The sequence below is a fragment of the Hemiscyllium ocellatum genome, chromosome 10, assembly GCF_020745735.1.
Source record: "Hemiscyllium ocellatum isolate sHemOce1 chromosome 10, sHemOce1.pat.X.cur, whole genome shotgun sequence".
In the NCBI taxonomy this organism is placed as follows: Eukaryota; Metazoa; Chordata; class Chondrichthyes; order Orectolobiformes; family Hemiscylliidae; genus Hemiscyllium; species Hemiscyllium ocellatum.
The window spans coordinates 16,887,993-16,902,386 of record NC_083410.1 but is presented as its reverse complement, the minus strand read 5'-3'; the positions used below and the strand labels follow the sequence as shown (position 1 = coordinate 16,902,386).

The window sequence follows — 14,394 nt, the reverse complement described above, 5'->3', positions numbered from 1 at the left end:
AGAAAGGGAGATCTAAAATTTTGATTCAACAGCAGCGAAGGATTTGGCTTGAAATTGGTGAGATTTGGTCATGCATATATTTCCTGCCACATTTGATTAAGTCATATTAAAGTAATGTGTGATAAGCTCATTACCAAATTTTTGGGATTGCTACCTAATTGCAAACACTACAACAAATTATACTTTAACACTTTTAATGTAATAAATTGTCCAAGATGCATCAGACAATGGAACAAAATCTTGATAAGGACAATACGCTCTTTGGCTGTGACTGCGCAAATACTTTGAATTCATAAGATATCCCAAAAAATACCCTGCAAAGACTGCAACAAACGTTACATTGGACAAATGGGCAGGAAACTACCACCAGGATACACAAGCACCAATTAGCCACCAAAAGACATGACCAGCTATCGCTGGTATCCATACACACAGATGAAGAGAGACACCAGTTTGACTGAGACAATACATTCATTGTGGGACAGGCTAAACAAAGACACACAGGGGACTTCCTAGAGGCCTGACATTCAAACCAGAACTCCATTAACAAACAAATCGATTTGGAGTCTGTTTACCAACCTCTCAGGAAAAGAATCAGAAGTGATATTACCCACCGCAACAGACCAAGACAAATGAATAGCAAGAGGGGCAGAATCCCAGTGCTTCATCAGAGGCTTACTAATGATACCTAGCATGGTGTTGAAATGTCTAAAAACAAATCTACCAGTTCAGAGAGCAAACCATATCCTAATAAATTTAAACTCAATGACCTAAAGCTTGATGACTTAGATGAACCGTAAAGGTCACAAATGCAACCAAATATGGACAATGAAATACCTATAACAGTGCAAAGCTCTTGAAATCTGCCACTTTGAGTGAACAGAAGACAGCATCTACACACAGCTGTGTTCTACGTGTGAGTATCCTCTTTCCATCTCTTGTCTATTTATGCCCTTCTACCACATTCCTTGGTCACAGAAGAACAAAGAAAATTTACAGCCCAGGAACAGGCCCTTCAAACCTGAGCCGATCCAGGTGTACTGTCTAAACCTGTCGGTCAATTCCTAAGCATTTGTATCCCTCTGCTCCCCACCTACTCATGCATCTGTCCAGACGCATCTTAAATGAATCTGCCGTGCCTGCCTCTACCACCTCTGCTGGCAATGCATTCCAAACGCCCACCAACCTGTGTGAAGTACTTTCCGCGTGTATCCCCCTTAAACTTTCCACCTCTCACCTTGAAAGCATGATCTCTGCTCTGCCAGACTTTTTATGCTTCCCTCCTCTTCTGCTGTCAACTCCATTTCTCTTTTCCCAAATCCTAACTGGCGTACTGAGTGTCTGCAGCATTTTCTGTTTACATTATAATTTTAATTAGATTGTTTTATAGACGAGATAGAAAAATGACTTATTTAATTGCCTGCTAACAGTATAGCTACATTACATGATAGTATACAATTGAACGTACTGCTTACTCTATGTAACATTTAATACATGCAATGATTTTATTGCTGATCAAAGAATATATATAGTCAAATCATCCAGGGAATGATAGGAGAGGAATAGTAAGTTTTTCCCCCTTACAAATGAGTGGATGTCTGTGAAGTCAGAATCTATGAATTTTAAAAAGGTCTTACACTTAGTAAGAGCTTTTTTTTGCTCACCTCAGATTCTAAACCTTTGTCTCTCTAGCACCCTTTCCTCTTTAAGATGTTCCTTAAAATCCTGTTATATGACTTGGTGTCAAATTCTAGTTTATTAAAGGTCTGGACATTTTATTTCACCAAGGTGATTTTTGTATTCACATTGTTGTTGCAAATTGAAGGTCCATTTCAGCTTGTTATTCAAGCTATCACCGCATTGTTTCAGGATGAAGTTAAAACGGGAATAGACAATGATGGTATTCTGGTCAGTGTTCATCTAAAACAGATCTCCTGGCAATTTTGATAGTTTGCTGTTTGAGAGACCTTGCACACACAAAGACTTCAGTCTTTTCTCCATTTTTTATTTCCTCTCCCCATGTGTTCTCAATTTCTATTCCCTCAATCCCTCTCCAACCTCCCTTTGTGGCTACAATTTTAACTAAAATGCAAATATTCTTTCTCCAAGGAACAATAATTTCTTTCCTTTAAACTGTCACTATAATCACATTCTCTGCTGACAAAAAGTATATTTCCCACTTTTACCTTCAAACTAAATTAACGGTCACTTATCCCAGTTGTTTGAGGTCTTGTAGTTTATAAAAGCACTCGTAATTTATAGATTTCATCAACAAATTTTAAACTACTCCCCACTTTCTGTAATTTCTTCCTATCCGTTTTTCCTTTAACCTGCTACCTATCTAAATGGAGCCAGCACATTGTGTCTCTTGCCAACCCAAACCCTCCCTTGTAAAGTCACTCAAATATATATTCATATACCTGGCTTCCTAATTTACATACAGTCCCTCTGTGACATCATCTACAAACAGGATCAAACTTCATATTGAATCAGACAATTAACTCTATCTTTATTCCTTCTATACTATTAGACATTCATTCTTCAATAGATCTTAAATTCCTCTGGTGCAACATAGGGAGAATCAAAAATTGTCATTGACCTGGCTATAAACTTCATTTCTTTGTTACCCATTCCTTTGTCCTCTCCAATCAATCAATCCAATGTGCTGTTAGCAACCGAACTTCTTCTCCAGTGTTTTCCTAACCATCCTCCATAATCTGTAATTGCTTTGTGTAGGTTGTCTTTTGCAAAGTCTTGCTTGCCCATGACACCAGTCCTCAATTTACCTATTTTGGTTTAACTCAATGTTGCAAATTTAAAATCCTCTTATTTAAATTCCTCCGTCATTCCATCCTACCACTGTAACCTCCTTCAAGTATCCACTCACTTTTGGGCAATCTCCTTCCTTTCATCCACACCATCAGTAGCAAGGCTTTCAGGACTTCAGTGCTAAAACCTATTCACTACTCTTTCTTTCTTTCGAAACACCTTTTTTTTAAGTGAGCTGGTCAGAAACTCTAATTGCCATATCAGCATGTGTTTTCTGTGAAGCACCTTAGAAAATATCTTGCTTTAAGAACTACTGTGACAATTGGAACTTGCATTTTTATTCACCTCTTTTGTTGTGCAATCATGCTGTGTGAAAATTAACTGCTGTGCTTTCCACACAAACAACAACCAGGACTTTTCAAAAAGCAATTAATTGGTTGGCAAGCAATGTGGTTCTAACCAGCAAATTAGTATTCCAGAGAAGGTGAGTTAAAAACTCAATTGGTAATTTGAGAATTTGGATTTTGTAAAATAAATGTCTAGAAGTAGAGGTGGATTTTAAGTAATATAAATTTAAATAAGAAACTGCTGGAAATACTGAGGTCAGGTAGTATTTGGAAGGAGTTAACGTCCTTACCAATTTATCAAATCATTAATTGTTTGCCTCTCCACAGAGGCTGCCTGACATAGCATTTACTTTGCTTATTAGTTAATTCTCATGCCACAGCATTTTGCTGCTGACTGTGAAGCATCAGATTATGGTTTAAAAATTTAAACAGCTCAATAAAATTTTCTTCAGGGACAGAAATACTCTGTTCTCAGCAACTCTGGGTTATACATGACTCAAAGTCCCACACCAATACGATTTGCTCGTAAAACATACATTGAAGTGACCAAGCAAGCCACTCAGTTACATCAGTTAGGATGGAGGAACGTGGTTATGTTACTGAATTAGTAATCCAGAGACCAAACTGAGTAGCTGGGCGTTCAAATTCTATCACATAAACTGGGGAATTTAGTTTTGGTTAGTCAGGTAAATCTGCAAATAAGAAATTTGTATCTATAATGGCAAAACTATTGGGATTGTCCCAAATGCCGAGCTTTCCTGTCCAGCCTATTTCCCCTAACATCAAGAATGAATTGTTAAACTTTGATTTGTGAATTCAGAGATTGTTGCAAAATCAATTTCATGATCAATAGATCACGTGGGGCAGATGGTGCTTGAAGGGTTGGCAGAGGAGATGCTTTTGAGATCTGTGCACACTCAACAATGGACACTCCAGACAGTCTTTAGATATGTTCAATGCCTTCTGAATGAAACTTATTTATTTTGATTGGTCATAAGTCAAAAACACTCACGGGGCATGTTTAATATTTCACAGGGTGCTTTGAGGACATAAATAATGTGTTTTTTGTTCTTTTGGGATTCTCCTGCCATGACAGAGTTTGAACAGATCAGTTGTTTTGAGAATCTGGTAATATTTCCCATTCATCAGAGATACTCAATATCTCAGAGCTTTGACTCGGGAGAGGCTGCTGCTGTAGTATCTCACTGTTGCCACATAATCTGGAGGCTCTTGTGAAGACATTGCAGATGATAGTCCTCATATGCTTTGAACTATACATTTTTTTATTTTCCAAGTTTCCAGAATATATAGGAATACAGGGATCACTGCTGCCCAGTAAACTGTGATTTGGTTTTGCACTTTAGATGTGGTCCTCACGTTATCTTTATCCAACTGCTGCAGGCTCGACTACACATCAGCGGCAATGAAGAATTATTATGTTTTTCTTTGCTAGGAATAGGTTCCCGAGATATGTGAAAAAGTCCATGTTTTGCAGGATCTCGACATCCGTTGGGGGGGGTGGGGCGGGGAAGTGAGATGTTGAGAACTGCTTAGAAAAAAACCTTTCAGTTTTCCAGGTGCTTAACGAAAGAATCTTTTCCTCTTATGCTTCAGAACAGGAATCAAGAATGACACGGAACTCAGTTTCTGAGTGAGCGAAAGACCATCCGAATAACTCAGCACTGTAGAGCGCTGGTTGACTCGACTCTCTCAAAGGTAAAATGGGGTTAAGAAAACAAATAGCACTCTCTTCAGGGCAATAAAAGTTCATTGTCCATTCTGGCAAAAAAGTATATACGTAGAGAGAAAAAAAACCTGATAAAATACCAATCAAACACGAGTTTGCTGCAGAAACATATCCTTGTCAAATACCATTTTACTCTCTGGCCTTCGTGAAGGCCTCAAATGACGGCGACTACTTACTACTGTCCCTGGCCTCCAGGCGTCGACTCTGCAGATTTTAAATAAAGTTGAGCGGGGCGGTGCCTAACCGCTGTATTTTGAATGCGGGCGGGAATTCCAACTCCCGGTCAGCGGCTCCCGCGAGAGTTTGACGTCAGACGAGAGTAGGGGCGGGGGTGGGAGGGAGGGGATTGCGCAGCCCCAGCTGGGAAATGGCGCTGACGTTAAAGTAAAAGGAGCGGGAGCGAGAGAGAGAGAGAGAGAGAGAGAGGTAAAGAAACAGGGGGGGTTGGGGCTGAGGGACGAGGAGAGCTCGGCGCAGGAAGACAGCAGTCACCGCGCTGGTAAAAGAATCAGCCGAGGAAGGGAGAGGGCGGTGGAAGGGCCATCGCGCCTTGGATTTAATGACAGGATCATCCCGGAGGCGGTGTTGGCTGCCGCATCTGATCGCAGGTAAGGCGCCGTGGTGTAGAGACGCCTGTCCGGATCCGCTCTCATCACCTAGCCACCCCACTCCAACCCCCGGATCTGGCGGGGGATGGTGGGCCTGCGACTGAGGCCCGCCTTCGATCGCGTTGGGCTAGACTGGAGGGCGAGTGAGTCACTGCTGTGTAGGCCCCGCCGCCCGCCCGGCTCTTCCCCTGCCCCTCTTCCCCGTGAGCGTGTCCAGCGTTTTGAACAGGACCTGAAAAACGTAAGGATTTGAGTTGGGGTCTGCAGAGCGTGCAGAATCCCTGAGGAGATCTGCCCTCTCGAAGTTATTTTGATCGAATCGATATAAAAGAGAAAGAAGCAATTGCCTTCTTCCCGTTCACCTCGCTTTGAATAATCGGCATGTGTCAGATCGTCCGAGTGCAGTGATCCCCATTTATTAACACATGTAAGCCATACCATGGTGGTAAAGTCCACTGGGAGTGGAGCCCAGCCTGTTCCCGCCTCCGCCACTTTATTTGTGAATGCTGTACTGGGATTTGTCCTGCTGTAGACGAAATCTGCACGTTGTGCTTTTGAATAAAGACCAGACCCACGTTGTGTTAGAAGTGTTAGTTGAACGGTGTCGTGGGCTTTTGAGTGGATCCACATGGAGCTGCATGTCCTCCGCGTAGAACAAATCTGTGCCGTGAACTGGTCTCCGAATGTCGGTCGGCTGTAGGTGTTCGAATCCTGTCGAGCTTGTATTTTGTTCTTTGCAGCTGAACATTTTTAATATTCTGTCTTGCTTGGAGAAGTTTGACGGCAAAGATCGCTGTCAACATATATCGCATTGAAGTTGTCAGAACATGATTTGTGTATTGAGAAGGAATTTCGCTTTTTTTGTGTTTTAACGCCTTGTTTTAAATAGATTTTTGATCACTATATAATTACTGTCAGGCAAATAAAGGTGTGGACAGAAAGATCCCACAAACAGCAAATCAGCGACTCTCTGCAGTTAGTACTCCTGTGAGATTGTTCACAATCAGGACTCCCGCCCAACTTCCGAGGACCCCTTCGCCACCTCCAACACTGCATCCACCTGGACACCCCACGCTGGCCTATTACGTGCCCTCGACCTCTTCATTTCCAACTGCCGCCAGGACGTTAACCGCCTCAACCTGTCTACCCCACTCCAACCTCACCCTCACAATGCACAGCCCTCCAATCCCAACCTCACCATCAAGCCAGCAGATAAAGGGGGTGCAGTGGTAGTCTGGCGCACTGACCTCTACACCGCTGAAGCCAAACGCCAACTCGAGGACACTTCTTCCTACCCCACCCCCCATCACCAAACCATCATCTCCCAGACCATACAGATGTGGGCGGCACGGTGGCACAGTGGTTAGCACTGCTGTCTCACAGCGCCTGAGACCCGGGTTCAATTCCTGACTCAGGCGACTGACTGTGTGGAGTTTGCACGTTCTCCCCGTGTCTGCGTGGGTTTCCTCCGGGTGCTCCGGTTTCCTCCCACAGTCCAAAGATGTGCGGGTCAGGTGAATTGGCCGTGCTAAATTGCCCGTAGTGTTAGGTATGGGGTAAATGTAGGGGTCTGGGTGGGTTGCGCTTCGGCGGGTCGGTGTGGACTTGTTGGGCCGAAGGGCCTGTTTCCACACTGTAAGTAATCTAATCTAATCTAATCTAACCTCATCACCTCAGGAGATCTCCCACCCACAGCTTCCAACCTCATATTCTGGGAACCCCGCACTGCCTGGTTCTACCTCCTTCCCAATATCCACAAGCCTGACCACGCTGGCCGACCCATTGTCTCAGCATGCTCCTACCCACTAAACTCATCTCTACGTACCTTGACACTGTCCTATTCCCCCCTAGTCTAGGAACTCCCCACATACGTTCGAGGCGCCACCCATGCCCTTCACCACCTCCAAGACTTCCATTTCCCCGGCCCCCAACGCCTCAGCTTCACCATGGATATCCAATCCCTCTACAACTCCATACGCCATGACCAGGGCCTCCAAGCCCTCCGTTTTTTCCTCTCCCGACGTCCCCAAGAGTACCCTTCCACTGACACACTCATTCGTTTGGCCGAACTGATCCTCACCCTTAACAATTTCTCCTTCGAATCCTCCCACTTCCTCCAGACCAAAGGGGTAGCCATGGGCACACGTATGGGCCCCAGTTATGCCTGTCTCTTTGTTGGTTACGTAGAACAGTAGATCTTCCATAATTACACCGGCACCACCCCCCCCCCTTTCCTCCGCTACATTGATGACTGCATTGGTGCCACCTCGTGCTCCCATGAGGAGGTTGAGCAATTCATCAACTTCACCAGCACATTCCACCCTGACCTTAAATTTACCTGGACCATCTCTGACACCTCCCTCCCCTTCCTGGACCCCTCCATCTCCATTAATGACGACCGACTTGACACTCACCTTTTTTTACAAACCCTCCAACTCCCACAGCTACCTGGATTACACCTCTTCCCACCCTACCTCTTGCAAAAGTGCCATCCCAATTTCCCAATTCCTCTACCTCTGCCGCAACTGCTCCTAGGAGGACCAGTTCCACCACACAACACACCCGATGGCCTCCTTCTTTAGAGACTGCAATTTCCCTTCCCATGTGCTTAAAGATGCCCTCCAACGCATCTCGTCCACATCCCGCGCCTCTGCCCTCAGACCTCACCCTTCCAACCGTAACAAGGACAGAACTCCCCTGGTGCTCACCTTCCATCCTGCCAACCTTCGCATAAACCAAATCATCCGCTGACATTTCTGCCACCTCCAAAAAGACCCCACCACCAGGGATATATTTCCCTCCCCACCCCTTTCCGCCTTCAGCAAAGACCGTTCCCTCCATGACTACCTGGTCAGGTCCACGCCCCCCCTACAACCCAGCCTCCCATCCTGGCACCTTCCCCAGCCACCACAGGAACTGCAAAATCTGCACCCACACCTCCTCCCTCACCTCCATCCATGGTCCTAAAGGAGTCTTTCACATCCATCAAAGTTTTACCTGCACATCCACTAATATCCTCTACATTGGGGAGACTGGACGCCTCCTAGCAGAGCGCTTTAGGGAACATCTCTGGGACACTCGTACCAATCAACACATCGCCTTGTGGCCCAACATTTCAACTCCCTCTCCCACTCTGCTGAGGACATGGGGGTCCTGGGCCTCCTTCACCGCTGCTCCCTCACCACCAGGTGCCTGGAGGAAGAACACCTCATCTTCTGCCTCGGAACACTTCAACTCCAGGGCATCAATGTGGACTTCAACAGTTTCCTCATTCCCCCCCCCCCCCATCTCACCTCAGTTCCAAACTTCCAGCTCAGCACTGTCCCCATGTCCTGTCCTACCTGCCTACCTTCTTTTCCACCTATCCACTCCACCCTCCCCCGACCTATCACCTTCATCCCATCCCCCACTCACCTATTGTACTCTATGCTACTTTCTCCCCACCCCCACCCTCCTCTAGCCTATCTCTCCACGCTTCAGGCTGTCTGCCTTTACTCCTGATGAAGGGCTTTCCTGAACCGTCAATTTTACTGCTCCTCGGATGCTGCCTGAACTGCTGTGCTCTTCCAGCACCATTTATCCAGAATCTGGTTTCCAGCATCTGCAGTCATTGTTTTTACCTATATTCAGGGCAGCCAAATCAGGCTTGGTTTTAATATTTTCAGGAAAGTTTGAATCATCTGCAGAATGCAATATTCTCCCAGTTCTACTTTGGAAAGTCCAATGTCAAAAAGTGGCACTAGAAAAACATAGATCAGGCAGCATCCCAGGAACGGGAGAGTCGACGTTTTGGGCATAAGCCCTTCATCATGAACATCGGTGGAGGGAGCAGTTGGCAAAGGGACTGAGATAAATAGGAGGGGGTGGGAATGAGGGGCAAAATAGCTAGGAAGGTCAATGCAGATGAGGGAAAGTGAGGACTGCAGATGCTGGAGATTAGAGTGGATAGTGTAGTGCTGGAAAAGCACAACAGGTCAGGCAGCATCCGAGGAGTAGGAAAATTGATGTTTCAGGCAAAAGCCATTCATCAGGAAGGTGGGTGGGTGCAGGTGGGGGATGATGGGGTTGAGAGGATAGTTGAGAAGGAAGATGGTCAGGTGGGAGACATTCAAGAAAGCGGTGCAAAGCTGGAAAGTTTGCCTCAATTATATAAATGTACTTTCGAGATATTGTCAGAGAAGTCCTGGTCATAATTGAGGCATTTTTACACTCTTTCTTTTGAAGGAAGAAACTTTTATTCTGGTTTTGATCCTGTTGAAATATACTTAGAGACATGGAGCACTTGGCCCCTCGACTTTGCACCACCATTCATTAAGGTAACTGACCCAATTGCTCCACTATTTCAAATATTACTACTCATGAGTTTATCTAGCTCTGACTTCAGAATGCTCAAAGATTCTATGTGTCTTTTGAAAAAGGGAATTACAATTTCTAAAGAACATCTGTAAGTGAAAATTTCACCTCATCTGGGTTCATTGATGATGACCTCTAATTTTAAAACATCGACCTCCTAGTTCTAGATTCTGTCACAAGGGGAAACATCCTCTCCATGTTCACTCTATCATGATCCTGCAAGATCTTTGTATGATTTGAGCTGAACCCCAGCAGATTTAACCCAGCCAGTCCTATCTTCCCTCAAGACAACCAACTAATTTCAAGTATTACTCTAATAAACCTTCTGTGAACTGCTTCTGATAAATTTCCACTCTTCCTTAAATAAGAAACAAACAACTTACACAATACTCCACAGTGCTGTCAATTTTGTATTCTGACCAGTTACGTTTCTTGCATCTTTTTTTATATGCTGATGATTTGAAATGGAAAGTGTATCCTGGAAATGTGTGATAGCTCGCCTTGATATCCAAGTGGGAAAGAAAAGCTGTGTACAAAGTGCACATTTGATTATGCCTAATTGAAATTTGAAAAATCCCCAAAATTTCCAAACTGATCTTCTGCAGTAGGTGATCTTCAAACATAAGCCATCAACACAGCTTGAATGGCAGTAGAAAGGAGTAGAAAAAGTATTCAGTTTGTAGCTTGAAAACAGTTTGATTTTCTTGCATTCGTTTGCTGAAGTAGTTTATTCTGCCACCTAACGTATAATTAAATGGTTTTTCCAAACAGACTGATATTTGGTAACATATGACATTGCATTGAGAATTTTTTTTAATACTGGTCCTCACATCAAAACTGCAAAATAATAACATTATTTGAAACCTTTTGCAATTTTGTTTTGATCTGACATCTAATAAGATGAGTTCAGTTACATTTTTGAGTTTAAACAGCTAAGATAATACTCTTATAAGGCCAGGGGCCACTCTGAAACACACTGGCTGTATCTTTTTGAAGTTATAACTTTTTCCATTTAGTTGGTTACTTTGTGTCAGCTTCTGATCTGCAGCCTTAATTCTGTACATTATAATATATATAGTATATGCATGATTTCTAGCAGGTTTCTGAATTTTAAGGATACTTGTCCAGTACCACAGTTTGAGCAATCTGTGTGCTATTCTATGGCCAGAAACATTAATTTCCTCTGTATATTGCATCTGATAGTATTGTTAGTGCAGTATACCCATGAATGGTTGTCAAGTATGTGAAAGATATGTCCTCCAGCAGAGTGGTTAATACCTCAATGTTGGGCAAGTTCGCTTGTTGAGAGGATAGTTCTGTCTGTTGTCTTTCTTTTGCAGAGGTATTATTGGTAGTACTTTGAGAAGTCTGCAGTCGACTCTGAGGCATATAGAGTTAGTTTTGAGAAGATTTGTAGCTCAGGTTGAGCTTCTGGATGTGGGCTTGCTTGCTGAGCTGGAAGGTTCGTTTTCAGACGTTTCATCACCATACTAGGTAACATAATCAGTAAATCTCCAAAGGACCTTCCAGCTCAGCAAGCAAACCTGCACCCAGCATATAGGAATGCTGGACACACTTGCTCCAGTAAACTGAACCTTAATTTCCAGTTTGCAGTTCTGGCCTTGAAATTCTGCTTCCCTCAGAAGGCAAAAAGGCAGTCAACTATACCCAGTGACTCATGGGAGACCCTGATTTGACTTGTGACTGAAGAAAATGGTGAAGGCCGGTTTGGGAGAACATCAAGCACATAAGAGACTTTGGGCGTATGCATTGGTCTTTAAATTTCAATTAGCTTGGTGACATCACTGACTGACCAGTATTTATTGCCCATCTCTAGTTGTCCTTGAGAAAATGGTGGTCAGCTGTTGCCTTGAGCTGCTGTGGTTAGCATACTGTAGTTTGACTCACATGTCATGAAGGAGGGAATTCCAGGATTTTGACACAGCAACATAGAAGCATGTCACTGTTCCTTCAAAGTCGAATTGAGTGGCCTTGAGCAGAACGTGCAGGTAGTGCTGTTCCTTATTATCTGCTATCATTGTCCTTTTAGATAGAAGTGGTTTGGAAGGTGCTATCTAAGGAACCTTGGTGAATTTCTGCAGTGCATCTTGTAGATGTACACACTGCTCTACTATGCTTTGGTGGAGGGGGGAGTTGATGTTTGTAGATGTGCTAATGAAGTGGACTTGTCTGGATGGTGTTAAGCTTCTTGTGTTGTTGAAACGGTATCCATACCTGGCAATTGGAGAGTATTCCATTACACTCCTGACCTGTACCTTGTCAGTGGTGGACAAGCTGTGGGTAGTCAGGATATGAGTTACCTTTCACAGAATTCCTCGCCTCTGATGTGCATTTTAAGCCACTACATTCATATGATGCGTTCAGTTGAGTTTCTGGTCACTTTTAGTGTGGCCCGGATATCGCCCGAATCTTGTTCATAAACATGGACTGCTTCAGTATCTGAGGAGTTGCTAATGGTGCTGAACATTGTGCAGTCAATGGTGAACATTTCTACTTTGCCCTTGTGATGGCAAGGTCATTGAGGAAGCAGCTGAAGACACTACCCTGAGTGACTCCTGAAGATGAGATGACTGACCTCCAACAACTTTGACCATCTTCCAATGTGCCAAGTGTGACTCCAACCAGTGAAAGGTTGTGAAGATAAGATGTTGGAAAGCACAGAAATCTTCATACAATCATATTACCCAATCCCTCAAGCAGCACATGTGCCACATCTGTCTCTTCAGGTTGTGTTCCACCAGAGTAGAACATAGAACGTAGAACATAGAACAGTATTGCACAGAACGGGCCCTTCAGCCCACGATGTTGTGCCGACCACTGATCCTCATGTATGCACCCTCAAATTTCTGTGACCATATGCATGTCCAGCAGTCTCTTAAATGTCCCTAATGACCTTGCTTCCACAACTGCTGCTGGCAACACATTCCATGCTCTCTCAACTGTCTGTGTAAAGAACCCGCCTCTGACATCCCCTCTATACTTTCCTCCAACCAGCTTAAAACTATGACCCCTCCTGTTAGTAATTTCTGCCCTGGGAAATAGTCTCTGGCTATCGACCCTATCTATGCCTCTCATTATCTTGTATACCTCAATTAGGTCCCCTCTCCTCCTCCTTTTCTCTAATGAAAAAAGTCCAAAGCTCAGTCAACCTCTCCATAAGATAAGTCCTCAGTCCAGGCAGCATCCAGGTAAACCTCCTCTGAACCCCCTCCAAAGCATCCACATCTTTTCTATAATAGGGCGACCAGAACTGGACGCAGTATTCCAAGTGCGGTCTAACCAAGGTTTTATAGAGCTGCAACAAGATCTCACGACTCTTAAACTCAATTAATGTTAATGAAAGCCAAAACACCATATGCTTTCTTAACAACCCTGTCCACTTGGGTGGCCATTTAAAGGGACCTATGTACCTGCACACCAAGATCCCTCTGTTCCTCCACACTGCCAAGAATCCTATCCTTAATCCTGTACTCAGTTTTCAAATTCGACCTTCCAAAATGCATCACCTCGCAGTTATCCAGGTTGAACTCCATCTGCCACCTCTCAGCCCATCTCTGCATCCTGTCAATGTCCCACTGCAGCCTACAACAGCCCTCTATACTGTCAGCGACATCTCCAACCTTTGTGTCATCTGCAAACTTGCTGACCCATCTTTCAATCCCCTCATTCAAGTCATTAATAAAAATTACAAACCATAGAGGCCCAAGGACAGAGCCCTGTGGAACACCGCTCATCACAGACTTCCAGGCAGAATATATTCCTTCTACTACCACTCACTGTCTTCTATTGGCCAGCCAGTTCTGTATCCAGACAGCTAAGTTCCCCATGTATCCCAATCCTCCTGACCTTCTGAATGAGCCTACCATGGGAAACCTTATCAAATGCCTTGCTGAAGTCCATATACACCACATCCATAGCTCGACCCTCATCAACTTTTCTAGTGACATCCTCAAAGAACTCAATAAGGTTTGTGAGGCGTGACCTGCCCCTCTCAAAGCTGCATTGACTGCATTTAATCAAGCCATGCTCTTCCAGATGGTCATAAATCCTATCCCTCAGAATCCTTACTGGTCTGTAATTGTCGGGGATTTCCCTATTTCCTTTCTTGAAGAGAGGAATTACATTTGCCTCTCTCCAGTCCTCAGGTACGACTCTAGTGGAGACCGAGGATGCAAAGATCTTCGCAAGTGGTGAAGCAATTGCATTTCTCATTTCCCAAAGTAGCCGAGGACAAATCTGGTCAGGACCTGGTGACTTGTCAATCTTAATGTTTGACAAAATGTTCAGCACATCAGCTTCCTCTATCTTTATCCATTCCAGTATGCACACCTGCTCTTCAAAGGTTTCATTCACTATAAAGTTTGTTTCTTTCGTAAAGACAGCAGCAAAAAACTCATTTAGGGCTTCCCCTACCTCCTCAGACTCCACATACAAATTCTCTATGCTATCCCTGATTGGCCGTACTCTTTCTTTGACCATTCTCTTATTCCTCACATAAGTGTAAAATGCCTTTGTGTTCTTCCTAATCCGTTCTGCCAAGCCTTTCTCG

The 14,394-nt window shown here is 44.2% G+C and overlaps 1 protein-coding gene across 6 annotated transcripts in view; it reads left to right on the top strand.

Annotated features, from left to right (window-relative positions):
- The first annotated feature begins 5,271 nt into the window (after positions 1-5,271).
- Positions 5,272-14,394, top strand: part of ahctf1 (AT hook containing transcription factor 1) — a 101,987-nt gene continuing 92,864 nt past the window's right edge. For 3 of the 6 annotated variants that reach the window (XM_060831292.1, XM_060831293.1, XM_060831288.1), the window contains exon 1: positions 5,305-5,471. The gene's annotated coding sequence lies outside the window, so the exon portion shown is untranslated. The other 3 variants (XM_060831289.1, XM_060831290.1, XM_060831291.1) reach the window with 3 other exon arrangements.